The 11,602-nt window shown below is 36.4% G+C and overlaps 1 long non-coding RNA gene across 3 annotated transcripts; it reads left to right on the top strand.

The window, feature by feature from the left end:
• The first annotated feature begins 2,950 nt into the window (after positions 1-2,950).
• LOC138868146 (uncharacterized) lies at positions 2,951-6,486 on the top strand. 3 transcript variants are annotated; one of them, XR_011402313.1, is made up of 7 exons: positions 2,951-3,012; positions 4,180-4,240; positions 4,372-4,494; positions 4,825-5,022; positions 5,147-5,215; positions 5,981-6,057; positions 6,163-6,486. It is a non-coding gene; the product is annotated as an uncharacterized lncRNA (long non-coding RNA). The 3 variants fall into 3 exon arrangements; XR_011402314.1 differs by lacking the exon at positions 2,951-3,012 and having other exon boundaries at positions 3,648-4,240; positions 5,566-6,057; XR_011402312.1 differs by lacking the exon at positions 2,951-3,012 and having other exon boundaries at positions 3,648-4,240.
• The last annotated feature ends 5,116 nt before the right edge of the window (positions 6,487-11,602 follow it).

The raw sequence follows: 11,602 nt of genomic DNA on the forward strand, positions 1-11,602 counted from the left end.
GGTAAGTGTTCTATATCCGTAAGTGATTACATTTCATGAATCTATATCAATATTCATCGTTTATTTCGGATTTGGATGAAAGAAATTGAAGTTTTTGTAAAACTTTCCAAAAATGAAAATTTAGGATTTGAAGGTCCATTTGATATCGGAATTCGATAATTTTTGTATGGTTGAACTCGTATCGGAATGGGTTGTCGGATTTTATGAGTTTCGTTGGATTCCGAGATGTGGACCCCACGAGCAATTTCGAGCTAAATTTCGGATTTTTAATTTGGAAAATGTGTAAATTCAATGGAATTAATTCGTACGATTTATATTGAGTATATTGAATTATTATGACTAGATTTGAAGCTTCGGATGAATTCGCGAGGCAAAGGCTTGTTGGAATTTTGAATTGGTTGCAAAGCGAGGTAAGTGTTTGGTCTAACCTTAGCTTGAGAGATTAGGAGTTGTGTCCTATTTGCTATGTGTTGTTTGTTGAGTACGATGTATAGGCATGGTGATGAGTATCTATACGGTGGTGTCAAGCATGTCCGTGAGTCTTATACTTTGATTAATGTGACTCTGTTTTGTATTGTTCATGCTCTATATGATAATTTCTATTGAGGAATATGACTTGTGGAAGTATTATTGAATAGTTGAACATTGCAGAGCATTCGTTTTAGTTAAGAATAGAATTGTTGAACATTATAGAGCATTGGCTCAAGTTGAGAATTGAATTGTTGAACATTGGCTCAAGTTGAAAATTGAATCTAGTTAAGAATAGAATTGTTGAACATTATAGAGCATTGACTCGAGTTGAGAATTGAATTGTTGAACATTGTAGAGCATTGGCTCGAGTTGAAAATTGAATTGTTGAACATTGTAGAGCATTGGCTCAAGTTGAGAATTGAATTGTTGAACATTGTAGAGCATTGACTCTAGTTAAGAATAGAATTATTGAATATTATAGAGCATTGGCTCAAGTTGAAAATTGAATTGTTGAACATTATAGAGCATTGACTCAAATTGTGAATCGAGTTGTGAAGTAAATGTGAAAAAGAGAAGAGGTTGATGATATTATCTCCCTTGCGGGATGTTGTTGCTTTGATATTCTCTCCCTTGCCGGGACGTTATTATTTATGATATTGTTTCCCTTGCCGGGGTTTTATTGTGATATTTTTTATTTTCCCTTGCCCAAATTGCTTTGTGATTGTTGCTTGGGTGAGGAAGAGTGATAAAGCACGAAGAGTGATGTCGTGCACATTTACATTATTCATATGGTGATGAAAGAGTGATAAAGCACGAAGGGTGATGCCGTGCCGCACGATATACAATTCTGTGCCGATTATATTGATTTTATGGTGAGGATGAGGGTAAAAGCACGAAGGGTGATGCCGTGCAGTTTATATTGATTCTTATGGTAAGGACGAGAGTAAAAGCACGAAGGGTGATGCCGTGCATTTGTCCTTGATTTCCTGATTCTTGTTGATAATTGAATTATGGTTTTCCTTATATTCTTTTATTGGTTTCCTGTTAATACCTGATACTATTGACTTCCTTGCCTGGATTGCTTTGTGAATGTTGCTTGGGTGAGGAAGAGTGTAAAACACGAAGGGTGATGCCGTGCATGGTGAGAAGAGTGTAAAGTACGAAAGGTGATGCCGTGCATGGTGAGAACGAGAGTAAAAGCATGAAGGGTGATGCCGTGCACTTTCTGTTTATTGTGTTTATTTGTTATTAACATTTCAAGTGTATTAACTGTTTAGATCCCTTTACTGTGTTGTGATCCCTTGTGTTGTAAGCCATATTATTTTCAATACCTTGCTGCATTTATATAAAGCTTTCAATACTTAAATTTTCAACAATTGTACTTTAATTAAAAAGTTCTTTATTCAAATAATTTCTAAAAATAACTTCATCATTTCTTGTTGATTTCCTAATTGGGTTGGAAGTTGTACTCTACTTTATATTAAATAAATAAGGGTCCTTGAACATTTTTTTTATTGTATTGGGTTATGGACCATATGAACTGAGTAACATAAGTATATTGTTGTGCAATATGAGACAGAAATATGTGGGCACAAGGTGCCGGGGAAAATATTATGGTTTTATTTAATGACACGTAAGTTATCCGTGCGGTTGTGTTATAAATATGAGCACGAGGTGCCGTGAAATTTTGAAAGTGGGCTGAGACCTATATTATGTATGATTATGAAATGAGGCGTCACAAGGTGACCTTTACTCGAAAGAATTATATTCAGAAGGTGCTTATTTGAAAGCTATTTATTTGAAGGAAATATATATTTATTGAAAAGAATATTATCTTAGAGATTATTATTACTTGAAGGATTTATAGGCGAAAGATTTATATTTGAAGGACTTGATTAATTGATTACACTTGTATTTATTATTTGTTGAGAAACATTTGTGTTGTTTTTGTTGCCTGCTATTTATATCACCGGTTGATCATTGTTGCCATCATTGTTATCTGCTTCCTATTATTTTGTACGCTATCTTGCACAGGTTTATTTGATAGTCTGGTCCTAGCCTCGTCACTACTTCGCGGAGGTTAGGCTAGACACTTACCAGCACACGGGGTCGGTTGTGCTAATACTACACTTCTGTACATTTTTGTGTACAGATCCAGGTATTTGATTGATAGTAGCTATTCGTTGCGGTGGAGACTCAAGGTAAACCTGTTGCAGCGTTCGCAGTCCTCAAAGTCACCTTCAATTGTACTTATTTCCATTTGTTCCCTTTGTTTCAGAGCAGTGATGTATTTATTTTGTATAACTACTCCTAGAAAGGCTTGTGACTTGTACTACCGGTTTTGGGAATTGTATTTTGTTCAAAGTAATTTAATTTGAAGTTAGTAAATACCAATATTATTTCAGTAAATGTTAGACTTACCTAGTTTAGAGACTAGGTGCCATCACGACTTCTTTGGAGGGATTTTTGGGCCGTGACATTCTCGAAGTCCTTAGCTTTCCTTTCCTCACTTGGTTATAGCTTGTTGATTGTAAATTACTGGTAAGAAACAGAACTTACTTCCTTCTTCATGCCTCTGTTACTTTAAATGGTTGCTGGGATTCATGGTAACTCCGGCTGTGAAATACTAGTAACGTATATGAGATGCTAGACGGATATTATAGGTCGTGAGATATCCCTTCCTTTTGTAATTTTTTATTTGGACATCTGTGTATTTATTCTTTTAGATGTAAGGTGACGTGCAAAATCTACAAAATGTAACGTATATGAGATGCTAGACTAACAGTATAGGTCGTTAAACTTTTCATCATATCCCTTTGCAACCTTTTATTTGTACATCTACAAATTTTATTTCTTTCAGATTTAAGCTTTAAGGTGACATGCAAATAAAATACATAACCAAACAGCTTACTCACACCCCTTTCCGCATAGAAAAGTTGTGCAAATGTCAAAATTTCCTGCAGATGGGAGATATATAATCTATGGAGATACCAAGTGATTAGGAAATGTTTTCCCAAAAAACTATTTCTCTTTTACATAATTTAAATTGTTTGAAAAGCTCACAGATTAGCTAGAAAATGATGAACTTACAACGACCTTACAGAATCCTCTCATTTGCTTCTGTTTCTGCTTTCTGGGAACAAAACATTACTAGAAGAATATATTTACAATTGTAAATAGAACTCATGGAATTCTTTTAAATGGAGATTGTTTTTCAATACACTAGGTATTAGCAAATTATCTTTGTTCGTAGTAGACTGATGCCAAGCCAGATTCTTAGATTAATCAGAATCGAGATGAATAAAGTGAACCCAACATCTGGGTTGAGTTGGCTCCTAAATCATCACTTGACATTAGGGAAGGTTGCTCTCCTTTTGCAGTTTTGGGGGGCATGTAAACATTTAAAGAAAATTTTGAGGGGGCATTGTTAAGGCAAAATAACACTTCAATTGCTTTGTAACCTTTCCGTCGTTAATTTCTGGTTTAAGCATAGTATATTTCAATTGCTCATCGTACTGAAACTATATAGAATTATTAGTAAAGCTCTTTTTTCTTGTGGATTGCTTCTCTCTCTCTCTATTCCCCTCTTCTCTCTTCTTTTCACCCTCATCATTTAACTTCCGAGGGTAGCAATGGAGCAGTAATTGCTGGTCTCTTGCTTAAGGCATTTCAAGCAGAGAAGTTCATATTTTTTGTCACTCCTCTCAGAGGCTCCTTGGGGTTTGGTGAGGAAGCAGTACAATCTCTTCCCGGTAAAATTGGATCACAGGTACTTTTTTACCGTCTTTTCATTCTCTTAACTTAAAGGTTTCATGAAATAGAATTGCTCCTCTTTTCATAATAATTCTATTAAGGATTTGGAACCTAAGACTTTCTTCCTCTTTTTTCCCTAATCTTCAGGATGTTAGTGATGTGCTTGCTGCTATAGATCATGTCATTGAAAAGGGACTTGCAAATCCATCTAAAATAGCTATGCTCGGCGGTTCCCACGGTGGATTTTTGACAACTCACTTGATTGGCCAGGTCTATCAATTTCTTAAGATATCACTGTCATTATCGTTTCTAAATGTATCCATTTTTCTTAACTTATGGTCCTTGTCAAATTTGTCCAACAAAAACATGTTGCTCTTCATAAAGGGAAGTTGGACAAGCTTATCTTTTTCTTTTAAAAGAAGAATTAACCTAATTAGCCGTCCACCCAACCGCTTAAACTAAAAATAGCCGGCAGATGTATTGTATACATGTATAGCCACGTGTACAATCTACTTATACCCGCTAGGAGAAGTAAACTGTGAATCCGGCTGGCTATTTGTGTAAAGATCCCAAAATGAGTATTTCTTGACATTTCTGCAGGCACCAGATAAGTTTGCAGCAGCAGTTGCAAGGAACCCTGTTTGCAACCTTGCTTTGATGGTTGGTACATCTGATATACCCGATTGGTGCTATGCCGAGGCATTTGGAGATGAGGGAAAATGAATTTTTACAGAGGCTACTTCAGTTGAACACCTTGATGCTTTTTACAGAAAATCACCAATTTCACACGTCTCCAAGGTATGCTCTGTTAAATCGGGACTAGGCGATCTTCCATGTTAAACAATTTGTGTTTCTATCAATTCTCTAGAAAGGTTTTGTTCTGAATGCATTTCCAACATCTATGTGTTTACCAATTTTGTAGGTCAAAACTCCTACACTTGTGTTGTTAGGTGCTAAGGACCTCCGAGTACCTATGTCTACTGGGTTGCAAGTAAGATTTCTTACCATCTTTGTGGTTGCTTGTTTTATCCGTTGAACATAAGGTTTCATTCTTAAATGCAATCAATGGTATGGGCAAGTTTGCAGTTATGGAAGTCCATCAAGATTCTATATCATCTTTCTTAATTCCACCTTTTATTGGTTGCACATCACGTTTCGTTTTAACATGATAAGTGTGTGGGCAAGTTTGTAATTACGAACATCTGTCAATACATGATCTATTTCATTATATGATCATATCTTTGTGGATTGATTACTTGCTATCGGTACCTCTTTCATATTCTCTGTTGCTATCTTCGATTTAGTTTTCTAATTATTTGTCTTGCTATTACTTGCTATCAGGGCCTCTTTCACCTTCTTTAGCCGAGGGTCTATCGTAAACAGTCTCTCTGCCCTTCCAGGGTAGGGGTAAGGCTGCTTACATACTACCTTCCCCAAACCCCACTTGTGGGATTATACTGAGTTACTGTTGTTGTTGTATCTTTGTGGATCAAGTTGCTGGCTCTATCTGTGAACCAAAAATTTCATATCCGCCGATGCCCAATCTGCAACGTGAATCAGCAAACCATGTAAATCTATGAAATGAAAGCGGGTTACTTTGTTGTTTATGAGGCAGTTAAGCTGATGTGGTCTAATGGAACCATTACAGTACTGTTAGTTGCAGCACAATAACTGATGGCTTTTTAAGTTTTGGTTACTTATTTCCATACAATTTATGGCTTAAGAAAGTGTATGCTTTCACTCTTATTACGCGCAGTATGCACGGGCGTTGAAGGAGAAAGGAGTGGAGGTTAAAGTCATTGTGTTCCCTGAGGTCACTCATGCAATTGATAGGTAAAGTGGTCCTATGTCCATGAATTTGCAGTATAGCTAGTACTTGAGTTTCATTTCTCTCTTTAACTTTCATATTTTGAATTTACATGTACATCTCTTTTGCAGACCACAATCTGACTTTGAAAGCTTTTTAAATAGTGGAGTGTGGTTTAAGTACTGCAAATGGCCAAGAGTTTCCATATTCCTTCCCTGCTGATATTGCAAGTAGAGCAGAAGAGCAGAGGGGCAGGGTATTTAAGTGGCAAGAAGAGCAGAAGGGGCGAGCCCATTATTCATCAAGTTTTGAACCATGCCTTCGAATTTCTCGGTTATTAAGAAAAAAATATGAGAAATTTTCAGCAACCACTATCTTTTAGTGATTATTAGCTTGCTATATCTACCATTTACTAAATTACTTCATATAGCTATGTTTAAATTTGTTGTAGAGTGTATTCGATGTATTTAAGTTAATTTATTCATGAATACAATAGAAAAAGTCGGCGGAAAAAAGGGATATTATAGCTAACATATAGACTATATTCATATGTATTTGCGAGCTGTATTCGTGAATACAGTAACAGAATTTGCGAAAAAAAAGTCTTCAGCTGTTTAAAAATGGTAAGTGAATCAATTAACGTGATAGACTCCTAATATAATTCAACAAACTCAATTATAACACACAAAATTTGTATTTCCAGTTATAGAAAAGATTCTCAACCGAAAAACACCCCAAAAACAGAGCAATCTTCATATATTCAATCCATCCTTTCTTTTTTTAGTGGTATCTTTACTAAAATAGTTTTTAGTGGTATCTTTACAAATATATCTATATATTGAAATTTTATAATTACATTGAATACAGTTAAATACATAAAATAAATTGAATATATGAAGTATAACAGGTCATCTATAGTACAAAAACATATGAATACATACTGCAGATACATTTGAATACATATGTGCATCTGAATACATAAATTATATTAATTAAAAAAATATTTGAATACATTCTACAATACATTATATACATACTGCTGAATATATACTACTGGACAAAATAGTGAAACAAAGTGAAGCTTTAAAATTATATAATTACATTTTAGTCTATGCACGTCTCTCCGAGTCATTTCAGGTACTCTCAATCTCCTCAAAAGTGTGTTTCTTAGGAGCACTTAGGGTGCCTTCTACCTTTCCCAAGCTTTGTCCAAAGATCTCGACGGCGTCCATCCCTACGTTCACCTTTATCACTCAATCTTCACCGAGAGAGACGTCTTCCGGCAGGACCTCCACTTCATCCTCGCTCGCCTTAGTGGCACATAGTTCTTGGGATGTAAGCCCTTCGTTTGGCACAACCACGTTGTAACATCCTTAGTCGTTAACTAAGTACACATGTGGCACGTGGCAACTTGCTCACGATCTTACACAACTTGCTCACGTTCTTGTTATGCCAAGTCAGCCTTACTACACTCAATATAGCTAAGGGAACGTTAGAAATAACACAAGAGAATTGCTAAAAGAAGCTTTTTATTAGTGAGAACTTGAATTATTTTGCTTGATGGATTACAAATGAATAGACACCTTTATATACTAGTCTCCTAATGGCTAGTGAGTAAATAATAATTATTATACAAGACCCTTATTATTTACAAGTAAATCCCTTCTCTAGAATTTTCTAAATAGCTAGAATCTTCTAAGGACTTTCCTAGCAATTACATAGGGTTCTAAGGTCTTTCATGAGAAATCTCCATATTTCTCTAGAACCTTCCCACATGTGTTAGTCTATTTCATATGTAACCTTTCCATATGGAAATATATATGCCAAGTGGCATGATAATGTCGCGGGCCATGACAATAAGCTACAAAAATCGGGATGCTTCGTGCAGCATATCTCGGATCCTGCTTGAACGCCATCCACAATCAATCTCAAGTTAGAGTCTAAAAAAGTGTACCGTTCAACTCCATTGACACATGTACAACCCGAAGAACTGGATTGATGGTACGTCTACCGCTGCCATGTATTCAAGAGGTAGAGATTTCCTAATATGAGTAATACCCCACCTTGAGGAAGTTACAAAGTATTATTTACGTTGCACGGGGTGATCCTTTAGGCTAAAAACCTTAGGATACCCCACCTTTGTTTAAAATCAATCCTTTATTTGTCATTCCACTTAGACTAATTCATATAATTCAAGTTCGGCCGAGACCCATCGTTGTGGACCTCGAAGAGTGCCTAACTCCTTCTCCTCAATGTAATTTGAGCCCTTACCCGATCTTTGATGATGCAACTAGTTAATCCGAAGTTATCTGCAAATAGGTGCTCTAACGCACCTTAATCCATTAGGTGACGACTCTCTCTTTTAAAACCCTTCATTAAAATGGTTATCAATATTGAAACCCGATTTTGCGAGAAAAAGGGGCGCGACATCGGATACTCTCAATCTACTTAAGAGTGTATCCCTTAGGAGCACTTAGGGTGCCTTCTACCTTCCCCGAGCGTTGGCCAAAGATCTCGACGGTGTCCATCCTTGCGTTCACCTTCATTACCCATTCTTTACCGAGCGAGATGTCCTCCGACAGGACCTCCACATCATCCTCGCTCGCCTCAGTGGCAGATGGTTCTTGGGATGTAAGCCTTTCGTTTGGCATAACCTCGGGAGGTACCTCTTGGCTCTTATTAGTGGCATTCCTTTTTTTGTTACGTCCGTTCTTGCCAACAACATCCAAGATGATATTGGCTTGGGTGTTAGCAGCATTAATTTCTCCGTCGTTCGTCATTCCCTTAGTTGCAACCTTTGCTCTGATACCACATTGTCACGTCCTTAGTTGTTAACTAAGTACATGTATGGCTCTTGGAAACTCGCTCACGATCTTGCACAACTAGCTTACGTTCTTGCTATGCCAATTCAGCCTTACTACACTCAAGATCGCTAAGGGAATGTTAGAAAGAACACACGAGAATTATTAAAAGAAGCTTTATATTAGAGAGAACTTGAATTGTCTTGCTTGATGAGTTACAAATAAATAGCCCCCATAATATACTAGTCTCCTAGGGGATGGTGAGTAAATATTAATTACTCCCTCCGTTTCAATTTATGTGAACCTATTTTATTTTTAGTCCATACCCAAAAGAATGACTTCTTTCCCTATTTGGAAACAATTTATCTTTATGCAAGATTTATAGCCACATAAATATAGGTACCTTATTTTACACTACAAGTTCAAAAGTCTTCTCTTCTCTTAAACTTCGTGCCCAATCAAATGGGTTCTCATAAATTAAAATGGAAGGAGTATTATACAAGACCTTATTATTTATAAGTAAGTCTATTCTATAGAATTTTCTACATAGCTAGAATCTTCTAAGTACTTTCCTAGCAATTCCATAGGGTTCTAAGGTCTTTCATGAGAAATCTCCATATTCCTCTAGAATCCTCCCACATGTGTTAGTCTATTTCATATGTACGCTTTCAATATATATGTGTATATATATGCCAAGTGGCACCTACGCGACATGATGATGTGGCGGACCATGACAATTAGCTACAAAACTCGGGATTCTTTGTGCGGCATTTCTCGGATCCTACTTGAACGCGGGATATTTTGTATGCAAGATTATTAATTAGCAGCCCTAGTAAAGACTAAAACACCAACCACAATCAATCTTGAGTTAGAGTCTAAGGAAGCATACCGTTCAACTCCATTGACACATGTACAACCCGAAGAATTGGACTGATGGGACGTCTATCGCTACTATGTATTCAAGTGGCAAAGGTTTTCTAAAAGCTAGGGAACATGGGATTGGCCTCTATTTATCAAGAATACATTCCCATCACATGCCAATTGTTATTCGGCCTCACTTATCATTACATATAATATTTAATATTAGATCTTATATTTATCTACCACTTGGACCACGTCACAGTCTTTTTAAGCTACTAGCTTTAGTGTACGTGCGTTGCACGCATTTTTTGCGCCTCTTAATAAAAAATGTATCACATTCATAGCTTGAAAAATCAAAAGAGGGTCACCGTCACCTCTCTTAATGACAATTCTTAATCTTCCTTTCTTTGGGAGTAGGATCTCTTTCCTAGGAACTCATAGAAAGATAGCGAAGTCAGATAGTTCTTTCTTGCTTTCCTTCTATCTTTCTTTCTATTTCAAAGCTTGTGCTTTGGTTCAAATCACTGCTTACTTGTCGATGAAAAAATGGGATTTGAGAGGAGCTGAAAGCCACTTGACTCTAAGGAGAGGACCACCAGCTAGCGGATCAGAAAGAATTGTGTGGAATGTCCTACTCCTGCCTGAGCTTTCCGATCAACCAATCAATAAGTATAAATTATGTGTATTTAGCAAGTGACCAACAGATACATAATTCAACATTCATTTAAATTTAAAAATAAATATTACATTGATAAAATGATCAAATGCAGAGCTATTGAAATCTATCTTTAGAGGGTAAAAACAGCGAACGATATTTCGCTAAAGGCTTCAGGCCAAAAATTCCTCCAAAGAAGTCGTGATGGCACCTAGTTTTTAAACTAGGTAAGCCTAACATTTACTGTAATAATATGGGTATTTACTAACTTTAAATTAAATTACTCTGAACAAATTACAATTCCAAAAACCGGTAGTACAAGTCATAATCATTTCTAGGAGTAGTTATACAAAATAAATACATCACTATCTCTGAAAATACATGAAAGAAAAGGAATAGTAGATAGAAGGAAACACCAAGGCCTACGGGCACCTGCAGGACTACCTCGGGTCGCCTGATGAACAAGAAACAACAATCTCACTGCGGTCCGAAATCTACAGCACTAGGATCTGCACAAAAGAGTGCAGAATGTAGTACCAGCACAACCGATCCCATGTGCTGGTAAGTTTCTAGCCTAACCTCAGCGAAGTAGTGACGAGGCTAGGACCAGACTACCAAATAAATCTATGCAATATAGCGTCCAAAAATAATAGGAAACAGATAACAATGATGGTAACAATGATCAACCAGTGATATAAAAAAAATAGGCAACAAGAACACCATAAATATTTCTCAATAAATAATAAATACAAGTGCAATCAATTAATCAAGTCCTTCAAATAAATTCATTCAAATAAGCATCTTTCGAACATAATTCTTTCGAGTAAAGGTCACCTTCTGAAGCCTCATTTCATAATCATAAATAATCTAGGCCTCAACCCACTTTCATATTTTCACGGCATATCGTGCCCATATTTATATAACAACCGCACGGACAACTCACGTTCCATTAAATAAAACCATAATATTTTCCCCGGCACCTTGTGCCCACCAATTTCTGTCTCACATTGCACAATAATATTCTCATGTTACTCAGTTCATAGGTTCCATAACCCAATACAATTAAGAACGTTCAAGGAGCCTCATTCACTTAACATAAAGTAGAGTACAACTTCCAACCCAATTAGTAAATCAACAAGAAAAGATGAATCATATCGAATGAATCATTACCTTTAATACGAGAAACCAATAAATCAAAACATAGTAGAAGTTCCTTTTTAAGTAAAGTACAACCTCAAACGGTTTAAGGGGATA

Source organism: Nicotiana sylvestris, chromosome 9 (assembly GCF_000393655.2).
Source record: "Nicotiana sylvestris chromosome 9, ASM39365v2, whole genome shotgun sequence".
Taxonomy (NCBI): domain Eukaryota; kingdom Viridiplantae; phylum Streptophyta; class Magnoliopsida; order Solanales; family Solanaceae; genus Nicotiana; species Nicotiana sylvestris.